Source organism: Gigantopelta aegis, chromosome 10, assembly GCF_016097555.1.
Source record: "Gigantopelta aegis isolate Gae_Host chromosome 10, Gae_host_genome, whole genome shotgun sequence".
Classification (NCBI taxonomy): Eukaryota; Metazoa; Mollusca; class Gastropoda; order Neomphalida; family Peltospiridae; genus Gigantopelta; species Gigantopelta aegis.
The window spans coordinates 3,613,330-3,621,966 of NC_054708.1; the positions used below are offsets into that span (position 1 = coordinate 3,613,330).

At 34.7% G+C, this 8,637-nt stretch overlaps 1 protein-coding gene across 2 annotated transcripts in view; it reads right to left on the reverse strand.

Annotated features, from left to right (window-relative positions):
• LOC121384632 (influenza virus NS1A-binding protein homolog) overlaps positions 1-3,640 on the reverse strand; it is an 89,049-nt gene extending 85,409 nt beyond the window's left edge. The window contains exon 1 of one of the 2 annotated variants that reach the window (XM_041515097.1): positions 3,577-3,640. The gene's annotated coding sequence lies outside the window, so the exon portion shown is untranslated. The remainder of the gene's footprint in view (positions 1-3,576) is intronic. The other variant, XM_041515098.1, reaches the window with a different exon arrangement.
• Positions 3,641-8,637: the final 4,997 nt, after the last annotated feature.

Genomic DNA, 8,637 nt, shown 5'->3' on the forward strand with positions numbered 1-8,637 from the left:
TAGAAAATTTGGTGAAATTGTTTAGAGGTGAAATATTTTGAGGTCAGCATGTTTGTACTTAATTTGGGCGTGATTATTTTGGGCCTATATGTAAAGCCCAGTATGTCTAAATAAACATGTGCCCTCACATGACTGACAATCTAGTCCGAAGTGACGTAGAAAGTGTGGTTCTTTCTACGTCCGAAACGGTGACTGCAGTTTGTAAAATCTTCAGGAGCTGAAATAAGCTCCCCTGAATTAGTTTTGTGAGAGTCATTGCTCTCCTCAGAAATTAGTATAACATAATTGTTAAAATGTAAATTTATGTCACAAAACTGATAATAATGTACAACAATAAATTAATATCTGTTCATGTTTCACTGTCATTTATAATTATACTAACCATCCTTACTTTTCATTTTAGTCCTATTAACAAGTTTACCACGTTTTTTTAACAGTTTTAACTGTTCATTAATAATTAATTACTAACCATTCTCACTGATTAACTTTATAACTATCACTATATAACCACCACTGTCAAATAGTTAATTATTAATCACTGCTCTTTTGAAGTTTTCACCGTCATTAAATTTAATTACTAACCTTCCTCACTTCATGTTGGCAAACCCTAAATTCCGTCCCCTAACAACAAGCGAACATTTTGAAAGTAAAACCGATAATTAAATACAACAGGGAGTTACTAGTAGGTAAACAAGTAAAATTATAAACATAGCAATATCGTTTTATTCTGACATCGTTACAATTAATTTGCCAGATTACTACAAAAGCAACATACCTCGTCCGCACGTTCTGCAAATTTGTGATAATAGGAATGCTTCGGCTGATTACGAATAGAAATAGGCCAAAGTGTTCCAATTCCGATAGACATTGTTACATCTGCTTATATACATCCAATGAAAACACTGTTTTGTTTTTCTCGACGAAAATGTTTGGTTTCAGTTCCAATTTCTCAAAAATTATGTTTAAGTTAACAATATAAAATTTTCACCCTGCAAATTTGTACGGCGAGCGTTTTTTCGTGCCACGAGATATGTTTTACAGGCGCTATATGGACGTCATCACACCCGTCAAACCGCAGTCACTGCCGAATATTGTTACATACCCTAACCCACCCTATATATAGTTGGTATTCAAAACTTGTGGCACAATGTTTCAACCATTTCTCAACCGAAATAGTGTAATAAATGGACATACAAACCAAAAATGTATAACCTACCGTACTCACTAAATCCCGATTGAAGTACTTGCATCATTATTAACCTTCTGACAACAGCCAATTGACATACTGTACACTGTATACAGTGCATTCCCCAATTCATATTTCCCGCTGTGTTGCACAAAACACTCACCGGAACTGATTTATTAACAGGCAATGGAAGACAAAGTGGTTTTTGGCAAGTATTTTCACAACTGCGGCACGTTGCAGTAATTTTCAGGGATCGATAGCTGATTGTGACAGCTAATTTGATAATAAATTTGATTGTTTTGCCAACAATAAAAATCACCAAATATTAATTGGGATATGCATTGTATTTTTTTTTTTTTTTTTTTTAATCTAGTCAAAAACCCATTGCTATTGGGAATAATGGACAAATACTGAGCAGCTGGCTACAAATGCTCATAAGTAAACGTCACTTTTTCGATTTTTTGACTAATTTTAATCAACATTAACTGATCTAAAATATCATAAAAATTTGAAAAACACACAAAAATAATATTACCAACTGAAATATGTACTTTATTTGATTTATAAAACATTTAAGTGAATATATGAGAGTAAAAATTATAAACTTGCATCCACTCAACATGGTTTTGTCAAAAATTAATCCAGTAGTCTAAATGTTAACAAAATAAATCTTCCAACGACAACATAAAAAATGTGCACGCCATTTTAAATTTGCACGAGGGAAGCAACTTGCCCTGCACATTAAGAAAAGTATTCACTTAATGTGCACTCTGCACTACTGACAATCATGACTTGCCGATTTAAATCAGACATGGACCCATATTCACAGAAAGGTGTAAATTTACATTTACGACTAGTACTTCTTAAGTCTGCTGAAGATTTATGTTTACGTGCAAGAAGCACCTTATTCTCAAATATGGTCGTAAACGTAACTTAGTTGAACATAAATCTACGATTTAACACTCATCGGAGAAATTTAAAAAAAAAACCCATTAGAAATGATGGCTACCGGGTAAATAACAAATGCCCTGCTATTCCATTTTGCCGCCCTCCTTTCACATTCCCCGCCCTCCTTTATTTTTGAGCACCCCTCTTTATTTTCCAGCACCTATCTCCGCTATTTCCAAATGCACTTTTTTCCACACAAAAAATAATGATCAGTCTGCACATTGGACATCAAAGGAAACAAGCCGCGTTGTGTACGAAAAAGCTATTTACAAAACATTTACGACAGTTACCGTAACGTAATTTAACAGTATTTTTAACAGCCTCTATTTTGTCCAATATCTGTATCCATTTGTATATTTGATAGACACAATAAAAGTTATATTTTATGTAAGCAATGAAAACATTTTATTTTTTACGGATTCGGCAATCTCGTGATCACAACGGTCATTCTGTCTTTTGTTTCCACTAACTATCATTTGATAATTTGGCCTCATTTGCAGATATAATTGGTTGAAACTGATGATTTTTACTTTCTGTTATTCTGTTTATTCAGCAGTTCTTTATCAAATATTGTAAACTTTTCATTTTGAGGGGATATGAACGCTTATAAAAACAACGGAAGTGGTAGTGTTTATCATTAAAATCATTTATCTTGAGTGCCAAATAATATATACACTGCCTTTACAAAAACAAACTACTTTTTATCAGCTGGCGATAATATTTTATCACAGCAATCGATTCATTCGATGAAGATGGAAATAACAAAAATGTATCTGACATTAGGAGATCACTTTACAAACATCTTTATTGTTTTTCGTATATCTTGAAATCTTTATTAAAAATAATAATATTAAAACTTTGATCGGTCCAGCAAAACCGGAACTGCCCGTGAATGTCAGACCGATATCATCTTCGGTTCAATTAAAAGACAAGTTTTTTATAAACCCCTTTGCACTTTTTTGTAGGCAAAATAAGGAGTATGTCTTTTCTCAAAGTCTACCAACACACAATAATATGATAACCAAACTACTCCCCCTGCCCCCCCCCTTTTTTTTTAAGTGTAAAACTAGGCTTACGATGTTTTGTGAATATTGGTCATATTCATGATATTGCAGTTCAAAAAATTGTCTTAACGAAAACAAAATTGCAAAAGCAGTTTGCTTTATCTACAGTACACATTGCTCCAAGTTGAAAATTCACAAAGAAATGTTGCACTTTGGTTAACATAAAACCTTTGTATAACATTTTGACAATTTATGTGAACATTCAAGTTTACTAGTTAAGCCTCAAAGAGTTATCTTCCCATTTATATTTCACAACCAAAAAATGTATTAATAAATATTATAATATAATATTATTATTATTACGTTGCCAAAATCACACTTAACATTACATCTTATACTATTGTGCATTCTATATTAACTATGAAGGGTTAAACATACCTGATAATGTTCTGTTTGATGTAATTTTTTCTAACCGGTCCTGCCATATGATGTTTTCCTTCGTGTACCGCTATTCCTTGTTTTAATTTTCTACAAATTCTTTAGAGCATTCATAAAATTTAATATGTGATACAATGGAAGTCCTCTATCACAGGGCAAACAACCATTAAAAATCGCGGGTACGTCAGTATGTCTGAATAAGCGTACAAGATGAGGATTAATCTCTCCCACCATCCCCACACCAACAGTAACAGTGATGGATGGTAACAGTATGGCTATTTTAAAGACAATAATTCTGATTTAAAGGAGACCGGACACCAAACCATATATACGGCGTAATGAATTTGTTTGCCGTCATAAACCACAACTACCGCGCTCCCCTTAATGACCAAGTTAAGCGTGCCAGTCTTGGTTGGGGTGGGGGGTGGGGGAATTCGCCGATCTCCGATGTTTGCCGGAAACTGTCGACAATTGATGAGCTAGACCCGTGACGTCATCGATGAAAGGAAAACTGAATGATGATGATGATAACTAGTTTAACGTGCCCATATACCACTAGGGTTTCGAACACGCCCATCTCGAGTCCGACCTCCGATAAGATCAGTGGCCTGACTCGGGATGGAGGGGGGGGGGGGGGGGTGTTGAAAATGGGCAGAATTTTGAAAATAGCAATTAGTAAAAAAGTTAATAAAATAAATTAAAAAAATTAAAAAGTTACAAGCCAAAAATAAAAAAGGATTGACTGCTCGGCCGAATATTTATATAATTTGGAGCATTTTAGAACGACAGTCCAAAATTAAATAAGAGAAAGAAGAGAGGATCGGACTATTTAATAATATTAAAAAAAGAAGAAGTAATTTCGACATAAAATTTTGAACGCAGATCTAAAAGTTTAAAGTCCGATCGATATGTCCACGCGAGTGGCCTCGTTAAGGCCGTTTGGGTGCACAGCTTAAAGGGACGAGATGGGTTGCATCCCGTCAAGAAAACCCCTAGATTGACAGTCGATAGACCTTGAAGGTGTAGTGCTGTGCTGAAATACAGATCTTGAGAAGCCGGATCCGTCTGAACGAGAGAAAACTGAAGAAACTACCAAGCAGCATGGACGAATTTAGCGATTCGAGTGACGAAGAATTGTGTCCAGCTGGTGCTAATGGCATCAAACAGTGTCAGTTTGAACCACTTATCAGAGACTTTGTCCCTAATCCGGGAAATGTTGTCATAGACAAAAATTCGGATGAATCAACTGCCGACGAAGACGAGGAAGCCACACGGTCATAGACTAGCATACAAGCATTTTTTATAACATAATTTTTTATGACTTTTTTAATGTAAACTGAAGCAAATGGACCAAATTAGAAGGAAAGCACAAAATGTAATAATATTTCATCATAAATCTTGTTCACCGTAGATGTAAATATGACACGTCAGTGGATATTTTAGAGACCGATTTCGCAAATTTGCAAAAAGCGTCCCCTCCTCACCAAAGCAAGATATAATAATTGAACAAAATACTAAATTAGCACAATTTTCTTTGTTAGCTTAACTAGTTATCCTCCAAGTTTTAATGTGTTTGGTTAAACTGTGTTTTTTTAATTATTAAGAAAATGTGTTACCAGTCTGCCGAAACTGTCCACAGCCGGGTACAGAAACACAGAAATGTTGGAAAATATTATACTGTTGCGACATACTGACAATCAATTTACAACTAATATGTCTTATCGACAATATTATTATGTAGTCTTTGCATTTATTAATATAAAATACAACAGGCCCGTAGGAACTGGAGAGGGGCGGGCCTAGGGGCTTGTTCTCTATCACACACTCAAGGATGAAAATCTATGTTTTAAATTTTCACTACTCTACATAAATAAAGATAATACAAAGATAAAAATCTAGATTGTATCCTTCACTTGTATTCCCCCTCCACCCCACACTTCAAATATCGTTCCTACAGGCCTGTACAAATGTAGATAATATGTAGCGGGTGAGGTTAGGAGCCAGTTCCTTTTATCTTTAGGATTTTGTAATCATGATTTCAAACCAACTGTTTCAGGTAGTTTGCTCCACATACTGACATAAAACACATTTGTTATATATTGGAATGAAATAAAAATAATTACAATATATCCAGTGTTATTTTTTTTAATCATTCATGGAGGAAGAAGGAAGTCCTGATGAAAATATATTACAGGTAAAACAAAATAATATATGATGCTTATTCCATGTGGTAACTATTGTTAATTTGCTTTAAATTGCTAGATGCCAAAAGTGATTAATTATATTATTTTATGGTAACAGTCGAAAATTAGACGACCAATTGTTTCAACCTCTGCCAAAGGTACCAGGTTTACTGCCAGAAAATAATTTGAGAGTACGTAATAAAACAGCACACACACACACTTGTGAGCTTTTTTTAGCACACTAATTCTTGCCATTGTGACCAAAATCTGATGTAGAGTTTATACCCGGTCCGTCAGTGCCCCCCCCCCCCCCCCACCACACACACACCACCACCACCTCCCAAAGTCGTTCCTACGGGCCTGTAAAAACTAAATATATTCAAAGGAGTATATTGGGTAGTTATAGGTTTGAAATGTTTTTTTTATTGGACATTTTATTTCATGCACTTTTAAAAAATTTAAACAGCAATTATGTTACTATAATCTATCGAAAAAATAAAACATATATATATATATATATATATATATATATATATATATATATATATATAGATATATATATATATATATATATATAGATATAGATACACATTAATTTCTGAGATTTTTTAGTACAGACATGTAAGTTTACCCTCCGCACCCTCTGGCAGAAACCTAGGGTAGGTAAACAATCATTTGGTGTAGAGTATTTTTAATATGACATACAGAAAGCATTGAAAAGTACAATTTTATTATGCTTTAATAATCGACATTAGCTTTAAAACTAATTAACCATCATTCCTTCTGGCCAGAGTACGTATGTTGTTCCTGCCTTAATTTGAAAGACAATATACTGAACTGACGATAAACATCGTTAACTAACGTAATAATTCACGTTTTGAAGCTGTTTTGTTATGTTAACAGACCAACGAGACCAAGAGACGTTAGTATGGAGTCGTTATGGGCTGTCGGTGAAAATTAATTTGGTAATTATAGGTAAATAAATGTGAAGTTTAAATATTCGTATGTGAACAAATTGCAATAACTTTATTTAATGTATATCTAAGTACATACTTGTTTTAATTTTCACATAGTAAATGTACAATAACCTGCTGTATTTAGTTGGTGTTCGACGACAATAATGCGTCCATGTTTTAAAACAACTTTCGTTTTTTTGGAAATCGAAACCACGATTTTGGCCGTTTCTTGGGATACATTGCTGTTACTGTTGCCGTTAAACACTGCGCAGTTAATCATCATATAATTACGTCGACAGTATATAATAACACTAATTATCATGTAAATTAAATTTCCGATAAACCTGGAGACAAAAAAAAGACGACGACTAAAAGGCACAACCAAAGAATCAACACGTGTACCGGTATTGCTTGATAACTCTCACCGATGACGTATTGCCTCGCTTTCGTTCAGATCCATGCATAATCCCGCCCACTTCAGTTTTTATCCCAAAGCTAAGACGCGCAGCTGACCGGTGACTCGCAGCGAGCCGTGCGTTCGAGTAATGCGGTCTTTGACGCTGACTTAATCCATTACACACTACATGTCTTTTGGTGTCCGGTCTCCTTTAAATCAATGAATCAAGTAGCAGCAGTAGGTCAAAGACAGGTAGTAGCAGTAGATCAAAGACAGGTAGCAACAGAAGGTCAAAGACAGGTAGTTAGCAGTAGGTCAAAGACAGGTAGCAACAGAAGGTCAAAGACAGGCAGCAGCAGAAGGTCAAAGACAGGTAGCAACAGAAGGTCAAAGACAGGCAGCAGCAGAAGGTCAAAGACAGGTAGCAACAGCAGGTCAAAGACAGGTAGCAGCAGAAGGTCAAAGACAGGTAGTAGCAGTAGGTCAAAGACAGGTAGCAGCAGAAGGTCAAAGACAGGTAGTAGCAGTAGGTCAAAGACAGGCATCAGCAGAAGGTCAAATACAGGCATTAGCAGAAGGTCAAAGACAGGTAGCAGCAGAAGGCCAAAGACAGGTACAAGCATTTTAGGCAGACTTTGGGACATGTTATTTGTACTTTTTCTTGTACGTTTTGGCAGTTAACAATTTTGTTTCAAAAGCTTGGTACTCACGTTGTTATGTAGTAAAACACAAACAATTGTTAAATGTACTATTGTTTGAATGAGGAATTGTTAATCTTTATGTAAATTTAAAAAAAGAAGAAGAAGTATTAACAAATATGTTAAATATGTTATTTTATGAAACCTATGGACATAAAGTGACACTCACCTAGGAACTATTTGTTTTTGCTAAATGTCGCCACTAAACATATCACAAGATTAATACTCTAGATTTTAAAAACATTTTTTATTCATTTAGTAGATTCAATGCAATGTTATATTTTGCAAACATAGAAGAGTTCAGATATATAATTTAAAAAAAATATATAGAATTGTAGGTGAACAAGAAATTAAACTCTGGAAATTAAGTAAGCGCCACCTAGTTTTGACCCTGTGGCTTATACTTCTCAAGTAATTGTGAATACAAAACAAAGAAATTAACGTGCTAGGTTTTATTCAGTAAACTAGTCTGGGAGGGGCAGTCCTCTTTGTGACGATGCAAGAGAGATGTAATCTTCAGTAAAGGATCTCCTCAGAAGTGGTTGTCCTCGTATATACAAAGCACTAGATAGAGATTTATGAAATCAACCACTATTTTGCCAAATATCCATTGGACTCGGTAATGTACAGATATGACGTCTTCTTTATGAATAACGGTTTTGTCGATCAAATTATGTGTACACAGAGGATATTGAACATTTAATGTATTCTGAAGAAAAAGACAGGAAACATAAATACGTATGAAAATGTATGGTAATAAACTATGGAGCTGAAATCACACTGATACACATCTCATAAGTAACTTACTCATGTCATCTCGGTAACTA